The sequence below is a fragment of the Apostichopus japonicus genome, chromosome 1, assembly GCF_037975245.1.
Source record: "Apostichopus japonicus isolate 1M-3 chromosome 1, ASM3797524v1, whole genome shotgun sequence".
NCBI classification, from domain to species: domain Eukaryota; kingdom Metazoa; phylum Echinodermata; class Holothuroidea; order Aspidochirotida; family Stichopodidae; genus Apostichopus; species Apostichopus japonicus.
The window spans coordinates 12120058-12147698 of NC_092561.1; the positions used below are offsets into that span (position 1 = coordinate 12120058).

The window sequence follows — 27641 nt, forward strand, 5'->3', positions numbered from 1 at the left end:
ATGTCCCCTCTCCCCCAATATTTGAAACAAATCGTGGCTCTTTTGCGGGGTACAGAACTTAAATACCTTCAATGCCTCTAAGTTGCATCCTAAAGTAGATGCCTTCATTGCTATTAGAAGTCAAACAATAATTATAACTGAGGTTTTAATACTGAAATATGAAAATTCACCTTTTGATGCTGTATTCTGGGTCATATTGTATGAGTGCCAGGATACCTTGTAGGGTAGAGACAGTGAAGTAAAATTTCAATTTGTCCCTCAAGTACGCAATTCTTTGATAAATTATTGGATTTTACAGCTCGGTAGTCTATACAGTTAATTTATTATGACCATTGAAGGACCTTAATACATATGATTTGAGTACCAGTGTAGCTTGTGGGGTATATATATATATATATATATATATATATATATATATATATATCTATATATATATATTTCAAAATATAAATATATAGATATATATATATATATATATATATATATATATATTTTAAAATATAAATATATATAGATATAGATATGTAAATATATATATACAAAATATCACGACGCATGCGAACTGCACCCAGGCAAATATTCCCCCCCCCCCCCAATATTTGAAACAAATCAAAACAAATAAAGTTGATGGCTTCATTGCTATTAGAAGTCAAACACTAATTATAACTGAGGTTTTATACTGGAATATGAAAATTCACCTATTGATGCTGTATTCTGGGTCATGTTATATGAGTGCTAGGATACCTTTTGGGGTACAGACAGTGAAATAAAATTTCAATTTGTCCCTCAAGTACTAAACTCTCTCACTAGCAAATTCTTTGATAAATTATTGGAATTTACAGCTTGGTCATCTGTAAATTAAATTGATTATTCCCATTGTTGGACCTTATATATATGATATGAGTACCAGCTCTGTAGCTTGTGGGGTACAGAACTGAGCAAACCAACTGAGGAAATTCCTTGATATGCGTTCTGTGGTAAGTTTAGTGTAAAACTCTGGTACAAAAGGGGTTACAAGTTTGGTACAGATATAGGGTAAACTATCTCAAATTCACTGTGTACTATATAATGACCATATTGGAATAGTTAAACTATGTTTATCATATAGTACACGGCACGGTGAATTTGAGATAAAACCATGGTGAAGATGAAATAGAAAGTGATAAACACCATGGCAAAATTGTGGTTTAGTACTATGGTCAAACTGTGGTAAACTGCATAGGACCAAAACTATACATAGTTTACAATCAAAAAAAGGTGGTTTTCTGCTCCTTTTTTCAGGGCTATAGCAATTTAAAGACAATTAAGTATGATTATAGTTTGATATGTGCGTTTCCAAGAACTAAAGCATAGTTCATCATTAGATGTACACGCTGAGCCAATATTAAGTCCATCTGTTTTACAGGTTACATCTCTATGTTCCGACGTCTCTATGTTCCGACGTCTCTATGTTCCGACGTCTCTATGTTCCGACGTCTCTATGTTCCGACGTCTCTATGTTCCGACGTCTCTATGTTCCGACGTCTCTATTGTTCCGACAAATTGTTTGGACTCTTAATTTTTTTTGACCAAAATTTTTTCGGACCCATTTTTTTGTGACCCAATTTTTTTCGGACCCCATTTTTTTGTGACCCAATTTTTATCGGACCCCATTTTTTTAGGACCCTATTTTTTTGGACCCAATTTTTTTGTGACCCAATTTTTATCGGACCCCATTTTTTAGGACCCAATTTTTTTGGACCCTAATTTTTTTCGGGCCCAATTTTGTGGACCCAATTCTTTGGACCAAAATTTTTTCGGACCCAATTTTTTTCTGGCCCAATTTTTGTTCACCCAAATTTTTTTGTGGACCCAATTGTTTTTGGACCAAATTTTTGTGGACCCAATTTGTGGGGACCCATTTTTTCGGGCTTAATTTTTGGGACCCATATTTTTGGGACCTAATTAGGGGTCAGGGAAAAAATTGGTCAGAAATCATGTTGGTCCAAAAGTTGGGTCCCAAAAAAATTTGGGTCCGAAAAATTTGGGTCCAAAATAATTGGGTCCCAAAAAACATTGGTCAGAATAAAATTTGGTCCGAAAACATGTTGGTAAAAAGTTTGCACAGAAAAATATGGGTCCCAAAAAATTGGGTCCGAAAAAAATGGGGTCCGAAAAAAAATTGGGTCACAAATGGGGTCCGACTAAAATTTGGTCCAAAATATGAGAGTCCAAACAATTTGTCGGAACATAGAGACGTCGGAACATAGAGACGTCGGAACATTGGGATGTCACCGTTTTACATAACGCTGTGTTTGGCCGTATGTTAATACGTTGATATTTGAAAGGAATAATGCATTTTCCAATCGCGAATTTGGTATCATTGAAAAAATGCATAGATTATACTAGCCAATTGTTTCAAAAATGTGCATTCACTCATGTCAAGTTCACGGCAAATTAAACGGTTCTTTCTTGAGCCATGCAAAAAGACGCCAAATTCAATGGAGATTTACCAGAAAGTACGGCAAAAAAAGAAGTTCCCACTGTTTTCTTATGAAGAAATAAATTTGATGAGATTCAACTTACCGCGTCTTGGTGTCTAGAAATGCCTTTGCATTATTCAAATCTTTAACCAGAGGGGTGTGTCTCTAAGCAGTTTCACGAAATTCCATACATCTGAACAAATTTAGGGGCGGGGCTTCAAGAAAATTGCTCCCTGACTGAGCTCATATACTCGCTCGTATGGAAAGCCGTTTTAACATTTAATAAGGAATTTCAGATATCTCGAAATAATTTCAGATATCTCAAATTAAATTACAGATATCTCGAATTTATTTAAGATATCTACAAATAATTGCAGATATCTTAAAATCAATTTCAGATATCTCGAAATACCAGGGAATTTCAGATATCTGAAATTGAATTCGAGATATCTCGAATTCATTTTCAGATATCTCGAATTCAATTTCAGATATCTGAAATAGAATTTTAGATATCTCGAATTCAATTTCAGATATCTCGAATTCACTTTCAGATATCTGAAATAAAATTTCAGATATCTCGAATTCATTTTCAGATATCTCGAATTCAATTTCAGATATCTCGAATTCAATTTCAGATATCTGAAATAGAATTTCAGATATCTCGAATTCAATTACAGATATCTCGAATTCAATTAGAGATATCTGAAAATTCTCGATTAAATGTTAAAATGGCTTTCCATACGTGCCATTTTAACATTTAATCGGGAATTTCCGCATATGCATTGCAGATATCTGGAATTCAATTGCAGATATCTCGAATTCAATTTCAGATATCTCGAATTAGATTTGCAGATATCTCGAATTCAATTTCAGATATCTCGAATTAAATTTCAGATATCTGAAATAGAATTTCAGATATCTCGAATTCAATTTCGGATATCTCGAATTCAATTTCAGATATCTCGAATTCAATTTCAGATATCTGAATTAGAATTTCAGATATCTCTAAATCTATTTTAGATATCTCGAATTCAATTTCAGATATCTGAAATAAAATTTCAGATATCTCGAATTCAATTTAAGATATCTCGAATTCAATTTTAGATATCTGAAATAGAATTTTAGATATCTAAAATAAGAAACAATTTAAGATATCTGAAATTCCCGATTAAATGTTAAAATGGCTTTCCATACGCTCGTTGGGACTGTCAAAGGGCTCTGTGAGTTGAACAACAAAGATGCAAAAAGAACATTAGACCAATCACAGTCCATTATTCACAAGATACACCTGGCATCAGGCTTGAGCCAAGGAATGCTATGCTAAAGGAGTAAAAATGTTGCATATATGGCTGGAAATTACAGATGTAGCCGTTGGACAAGTATTCTTGAATTTCTTGGTACGCTAATAGATTTTATAGTCTTTGTAAGTTTCCTATCACTATTTCTTCTTATCAGTTATCAGAAAAGACAAAGCGTCTCTCAGTTGGTTGTTCGTTACGTTGATGAACACATGTGTCCAACTTTAATGTTACCAATGTATCATCTTTGCCGTCAGCAGCGATATTTTTCAACTTGTACTTGAAAGTGTAGACGGTAAGTTCTCTTCACTCCTTTAAAAGAAATGTATTTTACCGCCAAGAGACCACCCGCGAGCCGAGTGCAATTTGGTACCTTCGAACACCTGTGAACATCTTAATAGCGTGAATGGGGTAGAGCAATTGATTGTATTTTCTCGGCAGGGGGTCTTATAATAACATCTACGTTTAGGAACACCTGGGGCAGGAAGTGTTTGTGATAACAAACGAATTATATTTTATCATCATCAGCAGGTTTAACAGTTAAGCAGCCGATTGATTGAGCAAACCCTTCATTAGTTTAACATTCAAAGACGACTTTAAGTAAATATTTTCTTGTGCTGTCAGTATCAGAGTAGTTTTCTAGCTGACGAGATCATCCGGTGATAGGGATGACCGTGATTTTTTGCTGAACACGAACTTGAACGTGAACTTCGTAATGTACAGTAACACGTTTATGTGATGTTAAAACTGTAAGAAAACGTTAATTATGCCAACACATTTCTTTTCGACAATTTTCTTCAGAATGTTAACGTAGGTAAATATAAAGAGTCATGAAAACTGGAAAATTAATTTATTCTCCTTAACCCTCTACTTTTGAAAAAATGCGGACGGGCCTGACCCCCACCATGTCATTATTTGACAATGCCAATTCTGATTGAAATTTGCCCTTGAAATACCTGAAATTGCACCCGCCCCCGCTGGGAGCAGATTTTTCGCTCTATTTCGCCATATCCGAACCGTTTTTGGTTGAGATTTTTTTTTCTGGGGGGGGGGGAGGGGTCAAAGGCATATTGCCATCATACTTAAAGCAGCATTTTGCGTTTGGTCGCCGTTTTCTATTTTTTCACATGTCCATCGAGTTTTATATATATATATATATATATATATATATATATATATATATATTAATCACAAAACAGCAAACTAAGATATCAGCCAAGTTTTTGCCTACCAACATCGTTAATTGGCGAGTAATTAAGGATATTGCGGAGAATGAGCAAAGTATCCACGACAAAATTCCACATTTAAAATTAATCGCATACAGTACCCCAAACCCACTAGTTTGAATTCAACCACTCAGAGATGCAGGTTTAGTTATGAGCCGTTGCTTAAATTAGATTCAAAACTTTGCGTTGGCACAACCAGGGAGTTGTTATGGAAATCCCAGATACAACTGCCATATAGACTGTACACAAATCAAGCTTGGCGTTGGATTACGTATTGGTCAATGACGTTCGAAGTGTTTAAATATTCATATTATGGGCGAGGTTAATTGGGATCCAAACGGAAAATATCTTGGAGAATAACAAAATTGAAGTTGCAAATTTTTCGACTTTAATGCCACCATTTGAAGTATGATTTTAAATAGATAAGCTAGTTATGTATGTCGTTATTGCATAGTGGAGAAAGTGAGAAATATCATAGAACGCAAAATGCATCATTAAGACGTCACTGCCGCCCGTTTGCCCTCCAGGCTCCGTCATAGAACACTTAAACATTGATTGATTGATTGATTTATTGATTTTTCCAACATATAGACGAGAAGTAGCTTCCCCTCGCGCAATAAAAAATTTCCATATTACCACTTTTGAAAAAACGTTTATTTTTTATTTTTTTTATTTTTTTTATTTTTTTAGTATTATTTTTAAATTTTTTTTGAATTATTTTTATTATTTTTTTTATATATTTATTATTTTCTTATTTATTAATTTATTTAATAAACGTTTATTTATTTTTCAAAAGTGGATATTTTTTTCAAAACTAGTTATTCTTTCAAAACCTGTTTAAATTACTACTTTTGAAGAAACATTTATCTTTCAAACGTAGTTAATTTTTTGTTCAAATATGGTTTCGCTATTTTTTATCAAAAGTGGTTAATTTTTCAAAACTGGTAAATCTTTCTTCAAAAATCGTCCAGTGCATAAATTTTATGCAAATTGACGAGTTGCACCCTTTGACTAGATCTGACCAAATAACAAATCTCGTGCAAGGCATCAATTTTCTGCAAATTGACGAGTTGCACACTTTGCTAACATTTCGACAAAATGACCAAAATTCCAGAAAATTGACATTTTCACGATATAAGTTTCCTACAATGCATCAATTGTTTGCACATTTACGAAATGCACGCTAAAGCGATATCTCTCTAAATGCATCAATTTTCTGCGAGTTGATAAGTTGCATCCATAAACGAGATTTCGCCAATTTCATAAATTTCCTGCAACTTTAAGGGTTGCACCCTTTGACATCATCTTGCCTAATGCATTAATTTTCTGGCAAATTGACGAGTTGCACGCTTTGCTGCTGCCATCTCAAGAATATGACCAAACTTCCAGAAAATTGACGTTTTCACGATATAACAAAAATCGTCCAATGCATCAATTTTCTGCACATTTACGAGTTGCACGCTCTGACGAGATCTTGTCCAATGCATTAATGTTCTGCAAAATGACCAATTCCACACTTTGCTGCCATCTCGAGAAAATGACTAAAATTCCAGAGAACTGACGTTTTCACGAAAACAGAACGGATCTCGCCAAACGCATCAATTTTATATGCAAATTGAGGAGTTGCACACTTTGCTGCCATCTCGAGAAAAGCCCCAAATGTCCAGAAAATTGACGTTTGCACGAAATAAAATGTTTCGCACAATGCATCAAATTTTCTGCACATTTACGAGTTGCAGGCTCTTGCGAGATCTCGCCAAATGCATCACTTTTCTGCAAATTGACGAGTTGCACACTTTGCTGCCATCGCGAGAAAATGACGAAATGTCCAGAAAAATGACGCTATCACAAGATAACAAATAAATCTCGTCCAATGCATCAATGTTCTGCACATTAACGAGTTGCACGCTCTGACGAGATCTCGCCAAATGCATCAATTTACTGCAAATTGACGAGTTGCACACTTTGCTTCTGCCATCTCGAGAAAAGCACCAAATGTCCAGAAAATTGACGTTTTCACGAGATAAAAAGTTTCCTTCAATGCATCAATTTTTGGCACATTTACGAAATGCACGCTCTAGCGAGATCTCGCCAAATGCATCATCTTGTCCAATGCATTAATGTTCTGCAAAATAACCAATTGCACACTTCACACTTCCAGAGAACTGACGTTTTCACGAAAAAAACGGATCTCGTCCAATGCAACAATGTTCTGCACATTTATGAAGACACGCTCTAACGAGATCTCGCCAAACGCATCAATTTTATATGCAATTTGAGGAGTTGCACACTTTGCTGCCATCTCAAGAAAAGCACTTAATATCCAGAAAATTTTAGTTTTCACGATATGAAGTTTCGTACAATGCATCAAATTGTCTGCACATTAACGAGTTGCCACGCTCTGGCGAGATCTCGCCAAATGCATCAATTTTCTGCGAATTGATGAGTTGCATCCATTGACGAGATTTCGCCAATTTCATGAATTTCCTGCAACTTAAAGAGATTCTGTTGTGATCTCGCCCAATGCATAAATTTTCTGCAAATTGACGAGTTGCACACATTGCTGCAATATCGAAAAATCACCAAAATTCCTGATAATTGACGGTTTGACGAGATAACGAATCTCGTCCAATGCATAAATTTTCTGCAAATTGACGAATCTCGTCCAATGCATTTATTTACTCCAAATTCACGAGTTGGAGACTGTTGTGATCTCGTGCAATGCATAAATTGTCTGCGAATTGACTAGTTGCACACATTGCTGCCATATTGAAAAATCACCAAAATTCCAGATTTTTGACGAGATAGCGAATCTCGTCCAATGCATTAATTTACTCCAAATTTACGAGTTGGAGACTGTTGTGATCTCGCCCAATGCATAAATTTTCAGCAAATTGACGAGTTGCACACATTGCTGCAATATCGAAAAATCACCAAAATTCCTGATAATTGACGGTTTGATGAGATAACGAATCTCGTCCAATGAATACATTTTCTGCAAATTGAAGAATTCCGTCCAATGCATTAATTTACTACAAATTGACGAGTTGGAGACTCTGTTGTGATCTCGTCGAATGCATTAATTTACTCCATATTCACGAGTTGAAGACTGTTTTGATCTCGCCCAAATGCATAAATTTTCAGCAAATTGACGAGTTGCACACATTGCTGCCATATCGAAAAATCACCAAAGTTCCAGATATTTGACGAGATAACGAATCTCGTCCAATGAATACATTTTCAGCAAAATGACGAGTTGCACACATTGCTGCCATATCGAAAAATCACCAAAATTCCTGATAATTGACGAGATAACGAATCTCGTCCCATGCATTGATTTACTCCAAATTGACGAGTTTGAGACTCTGTTGTGATCTCGCCCAATGCATAAATTTTCAGCAAATTGACGAGTTGCACACATTGCTGCCATATCGAAAAATCACCAAAATTCCTGATAATTGACGGTTTGACGAGATAACGAATCTCGTCCAATGAATATTTTCAGCAAAATGACGAGTTGCACACGTTGCTGCAATATCGAAAAATCACCAAAATTCCTGATAATTGACGAGATAACGAATCTCGTCCCATGCATTGATTTACTCCAAATTGACGAGTTTGAGACTCTGTTGTGATCTCGCCCAATGCATAAATTTTCAGCAAATTGACGAGTTGCACACATTGCTGCCATATCGAAAAATCACCAAAATTCCTGATAATTGACGGTTTGACGAGATAACGAATCTCGTCCAATGCATAAATTATCAGCAAATTGACGAGTTGCACACATTGCTGCCATATCGAAAAATCACCAAAATTCCTGATAATTGACGGTTTGACGAGATAACGAATCTCGTCCAATGCATAAATTATGTGCAAATTGACGAGTTGCACACATTGCTGCCATATCGAAAAATCACCAAAATTCCTGATAATTGACGGTTTGACGAGATAACGAATCTCGTCCAATGAATACATTTTCAGCAAAATGACGAGTTGCACACATTGCTGCCATGTCGAAAAATCACCAAACTTCCAGATAATTGACGAGATAACGAATCTCGTCCCATGCATTGATTTACTCCAAATTGACTCTGTTGGAGACTGTTGTGATCTCGCCCAATGCATAAATTTTCAGCAAATTGACGAGTTGCACACATTTGCTGCAATATCGAAAAATCACCAAAATTCCTGATAATTGACGAGATAACGAATCTCGTCCCATGCATTGATTTACTCCAAATTGACGAGTTTGAGACTCTGTTGTGATCTCGCCCAATGCATAAATTTTCTGCAAATTGACGAGTTGCACACATTGCTGCCATATCGAAAAATCACCAAAATTCCAGATAATTGACGGTTTGACGAGATAACGAATCTCGTCCAATGAATACATTTTCAGCAAAATGACGAGTTGCACACGTTGCTGCAATATCGAAAAATCACCAAAATTCCTGATAATTGACGAGATAACGAATCTCGTCCCATGCATTGATTTACTCCAAATTGACGAGTTTGAGACTCTGTTGTGATCTCGCCCAATGCATAAATTTTCAGCAAATTGACGAGTTGCACACATTGCTGCCATATCGAAAAATCACCAAAATTCCTGATAATTGACGGTTTGACGAGATAACGAATCTCGTCCAATGCATAAATTTTCAGCAAAATGACGAGTTGCACACATTGCTGCCATATCGAAAAATCACCAAAATTCCTGATAATTGACGGTTTGACGAGATAACGAATCTCGTCCAATGCATAAATTATGTGCAAATTGACGAGTTGCACACATTGCTGCCATATCGAAAAATCACCAAAATTCCTGATAATTGACGGTTTGACGAGATAACGAATCTCGTCCAATGCATAAATTATGTGCAAATTGACGAGTTGCACACATTGCTGCAATATCGAAAAATCACCAAAATTCCTGATAATTGACGGTTTGACGAGATAACGAATCTCGTCCAATGAATACATTTTCAGCAAAATGACGAGTTGCACACATTGCTGCCATGTCGAAAAATCACCAAACTTCCAGATAATTGACGAGATAACGAATCTCGTCCCATGCATTGATTTACTCCAAACTGACTCTGTTGGAGACTGTTGTGATCTCGCCCAATGCATAAATTTTCAGCAAATTGACGAGTTGCACACATTGCTGCAATATCGAAAAATCACCAAAATTCCTGATAATTGACGAGATAACGAATCTCGTCCCATGCATTGATTTACTCCAAATTGACGAGTTTGAGACTCTGTTGTGATCTCGCCCAATGCATAAATTTTCTGCAAATTGACGAGTTGCACACATTGCTGCCATATCGAAAAATCACCAAAATTCCTGATAATTGACGAGATAACGAATCTCGTCCCATGCATTGATTAACTCCAAATTGACGAATTTGAGACTCTGTTGTGATCTCGCCCAATGCATAAATTTTCTGCAAATTGACGAGTTGCACACATTGCTGCCATATCGAAAAATCACCAAAATTCCTGATAATTGACGGTTTGACGAGATAACGAATCTCGTCCAATGAATACATTTTCAGCAAAATGACGAGTTGCACACGTTGCTGCAATATCGAAAAATCACCAAAATTCCTGATAATTGACGAGATAACGAATCTCGTCCCATGCATTGGTTTACTCCAAATTGACGAGTTTGAGACTCTGTTGTGATCTCGCCCAATGCATAAATTTTCAGCAAATTGACGAGTTGCACACATTGCTGCCATATCGAAAAATCACCAAAATTCCTGATAATTGACGGTTTGACGAGATAACGAATCTCGTCCAATGCATAAATTATGTGCAAATTGACGAGTTGCACACATTGCTGCCATATCGAAAAATCACCAAAATTCCTGATAATTGAGGTTTGACGAGATAACGAATCTCGTCCAATGAATACATTTTCAGCAAAATGACGAGTTGCACACATTGCTGCCATGTCGAAAAATCACCAAACTTCCAGATAATTGACGAGATAACGAATCTCGTCCCATGCATTGATTTACTCCAAATTGACTCTGTTGGAGACTGTTGTGATCTCGCCCAATGCATAAATTTTCAGCAAATTGACGAGTTGCACACATTGCTGCAATATCGAAAAATCACCAAAATTCCTGATAATTGACGAGATAACGAATCTCGTCCCATGCATTGATTTACTCCAAATTGACGAGTTTGAGACTCTGTTGTGATCTCGCCCAATGCATAAATTTTCTGCAAATTGACGAGTTGCACACATTGCTGCCATATCGAAAAATCACCAAAATTCCTGATAATTGACGGTTTGACGAGATAACGAATCTCGTCCAATGCATAAATTATGTGCAAATTGACGAGTTGCACACATTGCTGCCATATCGAAAAATCACCAAAGTTACAGATAATTGACGTTTTGACGAGATAACGAATCTCGTCCAATGCATAAATTTTCAACAAATTTACGAGTTGAAGACTGTTGTGATCTCGCCCAATGCATAAATTTTCAGCAAATTGACGAGTTGCACACATTGCTGCAATATCGAAAAATCACCAAAATTCCTGATAATTGACGGTTTGACGAGATAACGAATCTCGTCCAATGCATAAATTATGTGCAAATTGACGAGTTGCACACATTGCTGCCATATCGAAAAATCACCAAAATTCCTGATAATTGACGGTTTGACGAGATAACGAATCTCGTCCAATGCATAAATTATGTGCAAATTGACGAGTTGCACACATTGCTGCCATATCGAAAAATCACCAAAGTTACAGATAATTGACGTTTTGACGAGATAACGAATCTCGTCCAATGCATTAATTTTCAACAAATTTACGAGTTGAAGACTTTTGTGATCTCGCCCAATGCATAAATTTTCAGCAAATTGACGAGTTGCACACATTGCTGCCATATCGAAAAATCACCAAAATTCCTGATAATTGACGGTTTGACGAGATAACGAATCTCGTCCAATGCATAAATTATGTGCAAATTGACGAGTTGCACACATTGCTGCCATATCGAAAAATCACCAAAGTTACAGATAATTGACGGTTTGACGAGATAACGAATCTCGTCCAATGCATAAATTATGTGCAAATTGACGAGTTGCACACATTGCTGCCATATCGAAAAATCACCAAAGTTACAGATAATTGACGTTTTGACGAGATAACGAATCTCGTCCAATGCATTAATTTTCAACAAATTTACGAGTGAAAGACTGTTGTGATCTCGCCCAATGCATAAATTTTCAGCAAATTGACGAGTTGCACACATTGCTGCAATATCGAAAAATCACCAAAATTCCTGATAATTGACGGTTTGACGAGATAACGAATCTCGTCCAATGCATAAATTTTCTGCAAATTGACGAGTTGCACACATTGCTGCCATATCGAAAAATCACCAAAATTCCTGATAATTGACGGTTTGACGAGATAACGAATCTCGTCCAATGCATAACTTATGTGCAAATTGACGAGTTGCACACATTGCTGCCATATCGAAAAATCACCAAAGTTACAGATAATTGACGTTTTGACGAGATAACGAATCTCGTCCAATGCATTAATTTTCAACAAATTTACGAGTTGAAGACTGTTGTGATCTCGCCCAATGCATAAATTTTCAGCAAATTGACGAGTTGCACACATTGCTGCAATATCGAAAAATCACCAAAATTCCTGATAATTGACGGTTTGACGAGATAACGAATCTCGTCCAATGCATAAATTATGTGCAAATTGACGAGTTGCACACATTGCTGCCATATCGAAAAATCACCAAAGTTACAGATAATTGACGTTTTGACGAGATAACGAATCTCGTCCAATGCATTAATTTTCAACAAATTGACGAGTTGCACACATTGCTGCCATATCGAAAAATCACCAAAATTCCTGATAATTGACGGTTTGACGAGATAATGAATCTCGTCCAATGCATAAATTATGTGCAAATTGACGAGTTGCACACATTGCTGCCATATCGAAAAATCACCAAAATTCCTGATAATTGACGGTTTGACGAGATAACGAATCTCGTCCAATGCATAAATTATGTGCAAATTGACGAGTTGCACACATTGCTGCCATATCGAAAAATCACCAAAATTCCTGATAATTGACGGTTTGACGAGATAACGAATCTCGTCCAATGCATAAATTTTCAGCAAATTGACGAGTTGCACACATTGCTGCCATATCGAAAAATCACCAAAATTCCTGATAATTGACGGTTTGACGAGATAACGAATCTCGTCCAATGCATAAATTATGTGCAAATTGACGAGTTGCACACATTGCTGCCATATCGAAAAATCACCAAAGTTACAGATTATTGACGTTTTGACGAGATAACGAATCTCGTCCAATGCATTAATTTTCAACAAATTTACGAGTTGAAGACTGTTGTGATCTCGCCCAATGCATAAATTTTCAGCAAATTGTCGAGTTGCACACATTGCTGCAATATCGAAAAATCACCAAAATTCCTGATAATTGACGGTTTGACGAGATAACGAATCTCGTCCAATGCATAAATTATGTGCAAATTGACGAGTTGCACACATTGCTGCCATATCGAAAAATCACCAAAATTCCTGATAATTGAGGTTTGACGAGATAACGAATCTCGTCCAATGAATACATTTTCAGCAAAATGACGAGTTGCACACATTGCTGCCATGTCGAAAAATCACCAAACTTCCAGATAATTGACGAGATAACGAATCTCGTCCCATGCATTGATTTACTCCAAATTGACTCTGTTGGAGACTGTTGTGATCTCGCCCAATGCATAAATTTTCAGCAAATTGACGAGTTGCACACATTGCTGCAATATCGAAAAATCACCAAAATTCCTGATAATTGACGAGATAACGAATCTCGTCCCATGCATTGATTTACTCCAAATTGACGAGTTTGAGACTCTGTTGTGATCTCGCCCAATGCATAAATTTTCTGCAAATTGACGAGTTGCACACATTGCTGCCATATCGAAAAATCACCAAAATTCCTGATAATTGACGGTTTGACGAGATAACGAATCTCGTCCAATGCATAAATTATGTGCAAATTGACGAGTTGCACACATTGCTGCCATATCGAAAAATCACCAAAGTTACAGATAATTGACGTTTTGACGAGATAACGAATCTCGTCCAATGCATTAATTTTCAACAAATTTACGAGTTGAAGACTGTTGTGATCTCGCCCAATGCATAAATTTTCAGCAAATTGACGAGTTGCACACATTGCTGCCATATCGAAAAATCACCAAAATTCCTGATAATTGACGGTTTGACGAGATAACGAATCTCGTCCAATGCATAAATTATGTGCAAATTGACGAGTTGCACACATTGCTGCCATATCGAAAAATCACCAAAGTTACAGATTATTGACGTTTTGACGAGATAACGAATCTCGTCCAATGCATTAATTTTCAACAAATTTACGAGTTGAAGACTGTTGTGATCTCGCCCAATGCATAAATTTTCAGCAAATTGTCGAGTTGCACACATTGCTGCAATATCGAAAAATCACCAAAATTCCTGATAATTGACGGTTTGACGAGATAACGAATCTCGTCCAATGCATAAATTATGTGCAAATTGACGAGTTGCACACATTGCTGCCATATCGAAAAATCACCAAAATTCCTGATAATTGAGGTTTGACGAGATAACGAATCTCGTCCAATGAATACATTTTCAGCAAAATGACGAGTTGCACACATTGCTGCCATGTCGAAAAATCACCAAACTTCCAGATAATTGACGAGATAACGAATCTCGTCCCATGCATTGATTTACTCCAAATTGACTCTGTTGGAGACTGTTGTGATCTCGCCCAATGCATAAATTTTCAGCAAATTGACGAGTTGCACACATTGCTGCAATATCGAAAAATCACCAAAATTCCTGATAATTGACGAGATAACGAATCTCGTCCCATGCATTGATTTACTCCAAATTGACGAGTTTGAGACTCTGTTGTGATCTCGCCCAATGCATAAATTTTCTGCAAATTGACGAGTTGCACACATTGCTGCCATATCGAAAAATCACCAAAATTCCTGATAATTGACGGTTTGACGAGATAACGAATCTCGTCCAATGCATAAATTATGTGCAAATTGACGAGTTGCACACATTGCTGCCATATCGAAAAATCACCAAAGTTACAGATAATTGACGTTTTGACGAGATAACGAATCTCGTCCAATGCATAAATTTTCAACAAATTTACGAGTTGAAGACTGTTGTGATCTCGCCCAATGCATAAATTTTCAGCAAATTGACGAGTTGCACACATTGCTGCAATATCGAAAAATCACCAAAATTCCTGATAATTGACGGTTTGACGAGATAACGAATCTCGTCCAATGCATAAATTATGTGCAAATTGACGAGTTGCACACATTGCTGCCATATCGAAAAATCACCAAAGTTACAGATAATTGACGTTTTGACGAGATAACGAATCTCGTCCAATGCATAAATTTTCAGCAAATTGACGAGTTGCACACATTGCTGCAATATCGAAAAATCACCAAAATTCCTGATAATTGACGGTTTGACGAGATAACGAATCTCGTCCAATGCATAAATTTTCAGCAAATTGACGAGTTGCACACATTGCTGCCATATCGAAAAATCACCAAAGTTACAGATAATTGACGTTTTGACGAGATAACGAATCTCGTCCAATGCATTAATTTTCAACAAATTGACGAGTTGCACACATTGCTGCCATATCGAAAAATCACCAAAATTCCTGATAATTGACGGTTTGACGAGATAACGAATCTCGTCCAATGCATAAATTATGTGCAAATTGACGAGTTGCACACATTGCTGCCATATCGAAAAATCACCAAAATTCCTGATAATTGACGGTTTGACGAGATAACGAATCTCGTCCAATGCATAAATTATGTGCAAATTGACGAGTTGCACACATTGCTGCCATATCGAAAAATCACCAAAGTTACAGATAATTGACGTTTTGACGAGATAACGAATCTCGTCCAATGCATTAATTTTCAACAAATTTACGAGTTGAAGACTGTTGTGATCTCGCCCAATGCATAAATTTTCAGCAAATTGACGAGTTGCACACATTGCTGCCATATCGAAAAATCACCAAAATTCCTGATAATTGACGGTTTGACGAGATAACGAATCTCGTCCAATGCATAAATTATGTGCAAATTGACGAGTTGCACACATTGCTGCCATATCGAAAAATCACCAAAGTTACAGATTATTGACGTTTTGACGAGATAACGAATCTCGTCCAATGCATTAATTTTCAACAAATTTACGAGTTGAAGACTGTTGTGATCTCGCCCAATGCATAAATTTTCAGCAAATTGTCGAGTTGCACACATTGCTGCAATATCGAAAAATCACCAAAATTCCTGATAATTGACGGTTTGACGAGATAACGAATCTCGTCCAATGCATAAATTATGTGCAAATTGACGAGTTGCACACATTGCTGCCATATCGAAAAATCACCAAAATTCCTGATAATTGACGGTTTGACGAGATAACGAATCTCGTCCAATGCATAAATTATGTGCAAATTGACGAGTTGCACACATTGCTGCCATATCGAAAAATCACCAAAATTCCTGATAATTGACGGTTTGACGAGATAACGAATCTCGTCCAATGCATAAATTATGTGCAAATTGACGAGTTGCACACATTGCTGCCATATCGAAAAATCACCAAAGTTACAGATAATTGACGGTTTGACGAGATAACGAATCTCGTCCAATGCATAAATTATGTGCAAATTGACGAGTTGCACACATTGCTGCCATATCGAAAAATCACCAAAGTTACAGATAATTGACGTTTTGACGAGATAACGAATCTCGTCCAATGCATTAATTTTCAACAAATTTACGAGTTGAAGACTGTTGTGATCTCGCCCAATGCATAAATTTTCAGCAAATTGACGAGTTGCACACATTGCTGCAATATCGAAAAATCACCAAAATTCCTGATAATTGACGGTTTGACGAGATAACGAATCTCGTCCAATGCATAAATTTTCTGCAAATTGACGAGTTGCACACATTGCTGCCATATCGAAAAATCACCAAAGTTCCAGACATTTGACGAGATAACGAATCTCGTCCGATGCATTAATTAACTACAAATTCACGAGTTGGAGACTGTTGTGATCTCGCCCAATGAATACATTTTCTGCAAATTGACGAGTTGCACACATTGCTTCAATATCGAAAAATCAACAAACTTCCAGATAATTGACGAGATAACGAATCTCGTCCCATGCATTGAATTACTCCAAATTGACGAGTTTGAGACTGTTGTGATTCTCGCCCAATGCATAAATTTTCAGCAAATTGACGAGTTTGCACACATTGCTGCCATATCGAAAAATCACCAAAGTCACAGATAATTGACGTTTTGACGAGATAACGAATCTCGTCCAATGCATTAATTTACTGCAAATTGACGAGTTGAAGACTGTTGTGATCTCGTCCAATGCATTAATTTTCAGCAATAGTCTCCAACTCGTAAATTTGGAGTAAATTAATGCATTGGACGAGATTCGCTATCTCGTCAAAACGTCAATTATCTGTAATTCGCAGACAATATATGCATTTGGCGAGATCACAACAGTCTCCAAACTCAATTTGCAGAAAGTTTATGCATTGGGCGAGATCACAACAGAGTCTTCAACTCGTGAATATGGAGTAAATTAATGCATTGGACGATATCACAACAGTCTCGTCAAATATCTGGGATTTTGGTGATTTTCCGATATTGCAGCAATGTGTGCAACTAGTCAATTCGCAGACAATTTATGCATTGGGCGAGATCAAAACAGAGTCTCAAACTCGTCAATTTGGAGTAAATCAATGCATTGGACGAGATTCGTTATCTCGTCAAATATCTGGAATTTTGTTGATTTTTCGATATGGCAGCAATGACTGCAACTCGTCAATTTGCAGAAAATGTATGCATTTGGCGAGATCACAACAGAGTCTTCAACTCGTGAATATGGAGTAAATTAATGCATTGGACGAGATCACAACAGTTTTAACTCGTCAATTTGTAGTAAATTAATGCATCGGACGAGATTCGTTATCTCGTCAAATATCTGGAATTTTGTTGATTTTTCGATATGGCAGCAATGAATGCAACTCGTCAATTTGCAGAAAATTTATGCATTTGGCGAGATCACAACAGTCTCCAACTCGTAAATTTGTTGTAAATTAATGCATTGGACGAGATCACAACAGTCTCCAACTCGTCAATTTGCAGAAAATGTATCCATTGGGCGAGATCAGAACAGTCTCCAACTCGTCAATTTGCAGTAAATTAATGCATTTGACGAGATTCGTTTTCTCGTCAAAACGTCAATTATCTGAAATTTTGGTGGTTTTTCGATATTGCAGCAATGTGTGCAACTCGTCCATTTGCAGAAAATGTATGCATTGGGCGAGATCACAACAGAGTCTCCAACTCGTCAATTTGTGGGTTATTAATGCATTTAACGAGATTCGTTATCTCGCCAAATATCTGGAATTTTGGTGATTTTTCGATATGGCAGCAATGTGTGCAACTCGTCAATTTGCAGAAAATTTGTGCATCGGGCGAGATCACAACAGTCTCCAACTCGTCATTTTGCAGTAAATTAATGCATTTGACGAGATTCGTTTTGTCGTCAAAACGTCAATTATCTGGGATTTTGGTGGTTTTTCGATATTGAAGCAATGTGTGCAACTCGTCAATTCGCAGACGATTTATGCATTGGGCGAGATCAAAACAGAGCCTCAAACTCGTCAATTTGGAGTAAATCAATGCATGGGACGAGATTCGTTATCTCGTTAATTATTTGGAAGTTTGTTGATTTTTCGATATTGCAGAAATGTGTGCAACTAGTCAATTCGCAGACAATTTATGCATTGGGCGAGATCTCAACAGAGTCTCCAACTCGTGAATTTGGAGTAAATCAATGCATTGGACGAGATTCTTAATCTCGTCAAATATCTGGAATTTTGTTGATTTTTCGATATGGCAGCAATGTGTGCAACTCGTCATTTTGCTGAAAATTTATGCATTTGGCGAGATCACAACAGAGTCTTCAACTCGTGAATATGGAGTAAATTAATGCATTGGACGAGATCACAACAGTTTTAACTCGTCAATTTGTAGTAAATTAATGCATCGGACGAGATTCGTTATCTCGTCAAATATCTGGAATTTTGTTGATTTTTCGATATGGCAGCAATGAATGCAACTCGTCAATTTGCAGAAAATTTATGCATTTGGCCAGATCACAACAGTCTCCAACTCGTCAATTTGCAGAAAATGTATCCATTGGGCGAGATCAGAACAGTCTCCAACTCGTCAATTTGCAGTAAATTAATGCATTTGACGAGATTCGTTTTCTCGTCAAAACGTCAATTATCTGAAATTGTGGTGGTTTTTCGATATTGCAGCAATGTGTGCAACTCGTCCATTTGCAGAAAATGTATGCATTTGGCGAGATCACAACAGAGTCTTCAACTCGTGAATATGGAGTAAATTAATGCATTGGACGAGATCACAACAGTTTTAACTCGTCAATTTGTAGTAAATTAATGCATCGGACGAGATTCGTTATCTCGTCAAATATCTGGAATTTTGTTGATTTTTCGATATGGCAGCAATGAATGCAACTCGTCAATTTGCAGAAAATTTATGCATTTGGCGAGATCACAACAGTCTCCAACTCGTAAATTTGTTGTAAATTAATGCAGTGGACGAGATCACAACAGTCTCCAACTCGTCAATTTGCAGAAAATGTATCCATTGGGCGAGATCAGAACAGTCTCCAACTCGTCAATTTGCAGTAAATTAATGCATTTGACGAGATTCGTTTTCTCGTCAAAACGTCAATTATCTGAAATTGTGGTGGTTTTTCGATATTGCAGCAATGTATGCAACTCGTCCATTTGCAGAAAATGTATGCATTGGGCGAGATCACAACAGAGTCTCCAACTCGTCAATTTGTGGGTTATTAATGCATTTAACGAGATTCGTTATCTCGCCAAATATCTGGAATTTTGGTGATTTTTCGATATGGCAGCAATGTGTGCAACTCGTCAATTTGCAGAAAATTTGTGCATCGGGCGAGATCACAACAGTCTCCAACTCGTCATTTTGCAGTAAATTAATGCATTTGACGAGATTCGTTTTGTCGTCAAAACGTCAATTATCTGGGATTTTGGTGGTTTTTCGATATTGAAGCAATGTGTGCAACTCGTCAATTCGCAGACGATTTATGCATTGGGCGAGATCAAAACAGAGCCTCAAACTCGTCAATTTGGAGTAAATCAATGCATGGGACGAGATTCGTTATCTCGTCAATTATTTGGAAGTTTGTTGATTTTTCGATATTGCAGAAATGTGTGCAACTAGTCAATTCGCAGACAATTTATGCATTGGGCGAGATCTCAACAGAGTCTCCAACTCGTGAATTTGGAGTAAATCAATGCATTGGACGAGATTCTTAATCTCGTCAAATATCTGGAATTTTGTTGATTTTTCGATATGGCAGCAATGTGTGCAACTCGTCATTTTGCTGAAAATTTATGCATTTGGCGAGATCACAACAGTCTTCAACTCGTGAATATGGAGTAAATTAATGCATTGGACGAGATCACAACAGTTTTAACTCGTCAATTTGTAGTAAATTAATGCATCGGACGAGATTCGTTATCTCGTCAAATATCTGGAATTTTGTTGATTTTTCGATATGGCAGCAATGAATGCAACTCGTCAATTTGCAGAAAATTTATGCATTTGGCCAGATCACAACAGTCTCCAACTCGTCAATTTGCAGAAAATGTATCCATTGGGCGAGATCAGAACAGTCTCCAACTCGTCAATTTGCAGTAAATTAATGCATTTGACGAGATTCGTTTTCTCGTCAAAACGTCAATTATCTGAAATTGTGGTGGTTTTTCGATATTGCAGCAATGTGTGCAACTCGTCCATTTGCAGAAAATGTATGCATTTGGCGAGATCACAACAGAGTCTTCAACTCGTGAATATGGAGTAAATTAATGCATTGGACGAGATCACAACAGTTTTAACTCGTCAATTTGTAGTAAATTAATGCATCGGACGAGATTCGTTATCTCGTCAAATATCTGGAATTTTGTTGATTTTTCGATATGGCAGCAATGAATGCAACTCGTCAATTTGCAGAAAATTTATGCATTTGGCGAGATCACAACAGTCTCCAACTCGTAAATTTGTTGTAAATTAATGCAGTGGACGAGATCACAACAGTCTCCAACTCGTCAATTTGCAGAAAATGTATCCATTGGGCGAGATCAGAACAGTCTCCAACTCGTCAATTTGCAGTAAATTAATGCATTTGACGAGATTCGTTTTCTCGTCAAAACGTCAATTATCTGAAATTGTGGTGGTTTTTCGATATTGCAGCAATGTATGCAACTCGTCCATTTGCAGAAAATGTATGCATTGGGCGAGATCACAACAGAGTCTCCAACTCGTCAATTTGTGGGTTATTAATGCATTTAACGAGATTCGTTATCTCGCCAAATATCTGGAATTTTGGTGATTTTTCGATATGGCAGCAATGTGTGCAACTCGTCAATTTGCAGAAAATTTGTGCATCGGGCGAGATCACAACAGTCTCCAACTCGTCATTTTGCAGTAAATTAATGCATTTGACGAGATTCGTTTTGTCGTCAAAACGTCAATTATCTGGGATTTTGGTGGTTTTTCGATATTGAAGCAATGTGTGCAACTCGTCAATTCGCAGACGATTTATGCATTGGGCGAGATCAAAACAGAGCCTCAAACTCGTGAATTTGGAGTAAATCAATGCATTGGACGAGATTCTTAATCTCGTCAAATATCTGGAATTTTGTTGATTTTTCGATATGGCAGCAATGTGTGCAACTCGTCATTTTGCTGAAAATTTATGCATTTGGCGAGATCACAACAGAGTCTTCAACTCGTGAATATGGAGTAAATTAATGCATTGGACGAGATCACAACAGTTTTAACTCGTCAATTTGTAGTAAATTAATGCATCGGACGAGATTCGTTATCTCGTCAAATATCTGGAATTTTGTTGATTTTTCGATATGGCAGCAATGAATGCAACTCGTCAATTTGCAGAAAATTTATGCATTTGGCGAGATCACAACAGTCTCCAACTCGTAAATTTGTTGTAAATTAATGCAGTGGACGAGATCACAACAGTCTCCAACTCGTCAATTTGCAGAAAATGTATCCATTGGGCGAGATCAGAACAGTCTCCAACTCGTCAATTTGCAGTAAATTAATGCATTTGACGAGATTCGTTTTCTCGTCAAAACGTCAATTATCTGAAATTGTGGTGGTTTTTCGATATTGCAGCAATGTATGCAACTCGTCCATTTGCAGAAAATGTATGCATTGGGCGAGATCACAACAGAGTCTCCAACTCGTCAATTTGTGGGTTATTAATGCATTTAACGAGATTCGTTATCTCGCCAAATATCTGGAATTTTGGTGATTTTTCGATATGGCAGCAATGTGTGCAACTCGTCAATTTGCAGAAAATTTGTGCATCGGGCGAGATCACAACAGTCTCCAACTCGTCATTTTGCAGTAAATTAATGCATTTGACGAGATTCGTTTTGTCGTCAAAACGTCAATTATCTGGGATTTTGGTGGTTTTTCGATATTGAAGCAATGTGTGCAACTCGTCTATTCGCAGACGATTTATGCATTGGGCGAGATCAAAACAGAGCCTCAAACTCGTGAATTTGGAGTAAATCAATGCATTGGACGAGATTCTTAATCTCGTCAAATATCTGGAATTTTGTTGATTTTTCGATATGGCAGCAATGTGTGCAACTCGTCATTTTGCTGAAAATTTATGCATTTGGCGAGATCACAACAGAGTCTTCAACTCGTGAATATGGAGTAAATTAATGCATTGGACGAGATCACAACAGTTTTAACTCGTCAATTTGTAGTAAATTAATGCATCGGACGAGATTCGTTATCTCGTCAAATATCTGGAATTTTGTTGATTTTTCGATATGGCAGCAATGAATGCAACTCGTCAATTTGCAGAAAATTTATGCATTGGGCGAGATCAAAACAGAGTCTCAAACTCGTCAATTTGGAGTAAATCAATGCATTGGACGAGATTCGTTATCTCGTCAAATATCTGGAATTTTGTTGATTTTTCGATATGGCAGCAATGACTGCAACTCGTCAATTTGCAGAAAATGTATGCATTTGGCGAGATCACAACAGAGTCTTCAACTCGTGAATATGGAGTAAATTAATGCATTGGACGAGATCACAACAGTCTCCAACTCGTCATTTTGCAGTAAATTAATGCATTTGACGAGATTCGTTTTGTCGTCAAAACGTCAATTATCTGGGATTTTGGTGGTTTTTCGATATTGAAGCAATGTGTGCAACTCGTCAATTCGCAGACGATTTATGCATTGGGCGAGATCAAAACAGAGCCTCAAACTCGTCAATTTGGAGTAAATCAATGCATGGGACGAGATTCGTTATCTCGTCAATTATTTGGAAGTTTGTTGATTTTTCGATATTGCAGAAATGTGTGCAACTAGTCAATTCGCAGACAATTTATGCATTGGGCGAGATCTCAACAGAGTCTCCAACTCGTGAATTTGGAGTAAATCAATGCATTGGACGAGATTCTTAATCTCGTCAAATATCTGGAATTTTGTTGATTTTTCGATATGGCAGCAATGTGTGCAACTCGTCATTTTGCTGAAAATTTATGCATTTGGCGAGATCACAACAGAGTCTTCAACTCGTGAATATGGAGTAAATTAATGCATTGGACGAGATCACAACAGTTTTAACTCGTCAATTTGTAGTAAATTAATGCATCGGACGAGATTCGTTATCTCGTCAAATATCTGGAATTTTGTTGATTTTTCGATATGGCAGCAATGAATGCAACTCGTCAATTTGCAGAAAATTTATGCATTTGGCCAGATCACAACAGTCTCCAACTCGTCAATTTGCAGAAAATGTATCCATTGGGCGAGATCAGAACAGTCTCCAACTCGTCAATTTGCAGTAAATTAATGCATTTGACGAGATTCGTTTTCTCGTCAAAACGTCAATTATCTGAAATTGTGGTGGTTTTTCGATATTGCAGCAATGTGTGCAACTCGTCCATTTGCAGAAAATGTATGCATTTGGCGAGATCACAACAGAGTCTTCAACTCGTGAATATGGAGTAAATTAATGCATTGGACGAGATCACAACAGTTTTAACTCGTCAATTTGTAGTAAATTAATGCATCGGACGAGATTCGTTATCTCGTCAAATATCTGGAATTTTGTTGATTTTTCGATATGGCAGCAATGAATGCAACTCGTCAATTTGCAGAAAATTTATGCATTTGGCGAGATCACAACAGTCTCCAACTCGTAAATTTGTTGTAAATTAATGCAGTGGACGAGATCACAACAGTCTCCAACTCGTCAATTTGCAGAAAATGTATCCATTGGGCGAGATCAGAACAGTCTCCAACTCGTCAATTTGCAGTAAATTAATGCATTTGACGAGATTCGTTTTCTCGTCAAAACGTCAATTATCTGAAATTGTGGTGGTTTTTCGATATTGCAGCAATGTATGCAACTCGTCCATTTGCAGAAAATGTATGCATTGGGCGAGATCACAACAGAGTCTCCAACTCGTCAATTTGTGGGTTATTAATGCATTTAACGAGATTCGTTATCTCGCCAAATATCTGGAATTTTGGTGATTTTTCGATATGGCAGCAATGTGTGCAACTCGTCAATTTGCAGAAAATTTGTGCATCGGGCGAGATCACAACAGTCTCCAACTCGTCATTTTGCAGTAAATTAATGCATTTGACGAGATTCGTTTTGTCGTCAAAACGTCAATTATCTGGGATTTTGGTGGTTTTTCGATATTGAAGCAATGTGTGCAACTCGTCAATTCGCAGACGATTTATGCATTGGGCGAGATCAAAACAGAGCCTCAAACTCGTGAATTTGGAGTAAATCAATGCATTGGACGAGATTCTTAATCTCGTCAAATATCTGGAATTTTGTTGATTTTTCGATATGGCAGCAATGTGTGCAACTCGTCATTTTGCTGAAAATTTATGCATTTGGCGAGATCACAACAGAGTCTTCAACTCGTGAATATGGAGTAAATTAATGCATTGGACGAGATCACAACAGTTTTAACTCGTCAATTTGTAGTAAATTAATGCATCGGACGAGATTCGTTATCTCGTCAAATATCTGGAATTTTGTTGATTTTTCGATATGGCAGCAATGAATGCAACTCGTCAATTTGCAGAAAATTTATGCATTTGGCGAGATCACAACAGTCTCCAACTCGTAAATTTGTTGTAAATTAATGCAGTGGACGAGATCACAACAGTCTCCAACTCGTCAATTTGCAGATAATGTATCCATTGGGCGAGATCAGAACAGTCTCCAACTCGTCATTTTGCAGTAAATTAATGCATTTGACGAGATTCGTTTTGTCGTCAAAACGTCAATTATCTGGAACTTTGGTGGTTTTTCGATATTGAAGCAATGTGTGCAACTCGTCAATAGCCGAACATTAATGCATCGGGCGAGATCACAACAGTCTCCAACTCGTCCATTTGTTGTAAATTAATGCAGTGGACGAGATCACAACAGAGTCTCCAACTCGTCAATTTGTGGGTTATTAATGCATTTAACGAGATTCGTTATCTCGCCAAATATGTGGAATTTTGGTGATTTTTCGATATGGCAGCAATGTGTGCAACTCGTCAATTTGCAGAAAATTTGTGCATCGGGCGAGATCACAACAGTCTCCAACTCGTCATTTTGCAGTAAATTAATGCATTTGACGAGATTCGTTTTGTCGTCAAAACGTCAATTATCTGGAATTTTGGTGATTTTTCGATATGGCAGCAATGTGTGCAACTCGTCAATTTGCAGAAAATTTGTGCATCGGGCGAGATCACAACAGTCTCCAACTCGTCATTTTGCAGTAAATTAATGCATTTGACGAGATTCGTTTTGTCGTCAAAACGTCAATTATCTGGAATTTTGGTGGTTTTTCGATATTGAAGCAATGTGTGCAACTCGTCAATTTGCCGAACATTAATGCATCGGGCGAGATCACAACAGTCTCCAACTCGTCCATTTGCAGTAAATGAATGCATTGGACGAGATTCGTTATCTCGTCAAAACGTCAATTATCTGGAATTTGGGTGATTTTTCGATATTGCAGCAATGTGTGCAACTCGTCAATTTGCAGAAAATTTATGCATTGGGCGAGATCACAACAGTCTCCAACTCGTCAATTTGGAGTAAATCAATGCATGGGACGAGATTCGTTATCTCGTCAAATATCTGGGATTTTGGTGATTTTTCGATATGGCAGCAATGTGTGCAACTCGTCAATTTGCAGAAAATTTGTGCATCGGGCGAGATCACAACAGTCTCCAACTCGTCATTTTGCAGTAAATTAATGCATTTGACGAGATTCGTTTTGTCGTCAAAACGTCAATTATCTGGAATTTTGGTGATTTTTCGATATGGCAGCAATGTGTGCAACTCGTCAATTTGCAGAAAATTTGTGCATCGGGCGAGATCACAACAGTCTCCAACTCGTCATTTTGCAGTAAATTAATGCATTTGACGAGATTCGTTTTGTCGTCAAAACGTCAATTATCTGGAATTTTGGTGATTTTTCGATATGGCAGCAATGTGTGCAACTCGTCAATTTGCAGAAAATTTGTGCATCGGGCGAGATCACAACAGTCTCCAACTCGTCATTTTGCAGTAAATTAATGCATTTGACGAGATTCGTTTTGTCGTCAAAACGTCAATTATCTGGAATTTTGGTGGTTTTTCGATATTGAAGCAATGTGTGCAACTCGTCAATTTGCCGAACATTAATGCATCGGGCGAGATCACAACAGTCTCCAACTCGTCCATTTGCAGTAAATGAATGCATTGGACGAGATTCGTTATCTCGTCAAAACGTCAATTATCTGGAATTTGGGTGATTTTTCGATATTGCAGCAATGTGTGCAACTCGTCAATTTGCAGAAAATTTATGCATTGGGCGAGATCACAACAGTCTCCAACTCGTCAATTTGGAGTAAATCAATGCATGGGACGAGATTCGTTATCTCGTCAAATATCTGGGATTTTGGTGATTTTCCGATATTGCAGCAATGTGTGCAACTCGTCAATTCGCAGACGATTTATGCATTGGGCGAGATCAAAACAGAGCCTCAAACTCGTCAATTTGGAGTAAATTAATGCATGGGACGAGATTCGTTATCTCGTCAATTATTTGGAAGTTTGTTTATTTTTCGATATTGCAGCAATGTGTGCAACTAGTCAATTCGCAGACAATTTATGCATTGGGCGAGATCTCAACAGAGTCTCCAACTCGTGAATTTGGAGTAAATCAATGCATGGGACGAGATTCGTTATCTCGTCAAATATCTGGGATTTTGGTGATTTTCCGATATTGCAGCAATGTGTGCAACTCGTCAATTCGCAGACGATTTATGCATTGGGCGAGATCAAAACAGAGCCTCAAAC

At 37.3% G+C, this 27641-nt stretch overlaps 2 long non-coding RNA genes across 2 annotated transcripts in view; one reads left to right on the plus strand and one right to left on the minus strand.

Annotated features, from left to right (window-relative positions):
• Positions 1-27641, plus strand: part of LOC139967729 (uncharacterized) — a 217907-nt gene that overhangs the window by 89927 nt on the left and 100339 nt on the right. The gene's annotated exons all lie outside the window — the stretch shown is intronic.
• LOC139967734 (uncharacterized) overlaps positions 622-27641 on the minus strand; it is a 34250-nt gene continuing 7230 nt past the window's right edge. Inside the window, exon 4 of the long non-coding RNA XR_011793107.1 lies at positions 622-3680. This is a non-coding gene — a long non-coding RNA (uncharacterized lncRNA). The remainder of the gene's footprint in view (positions 3681-27641) is intronic.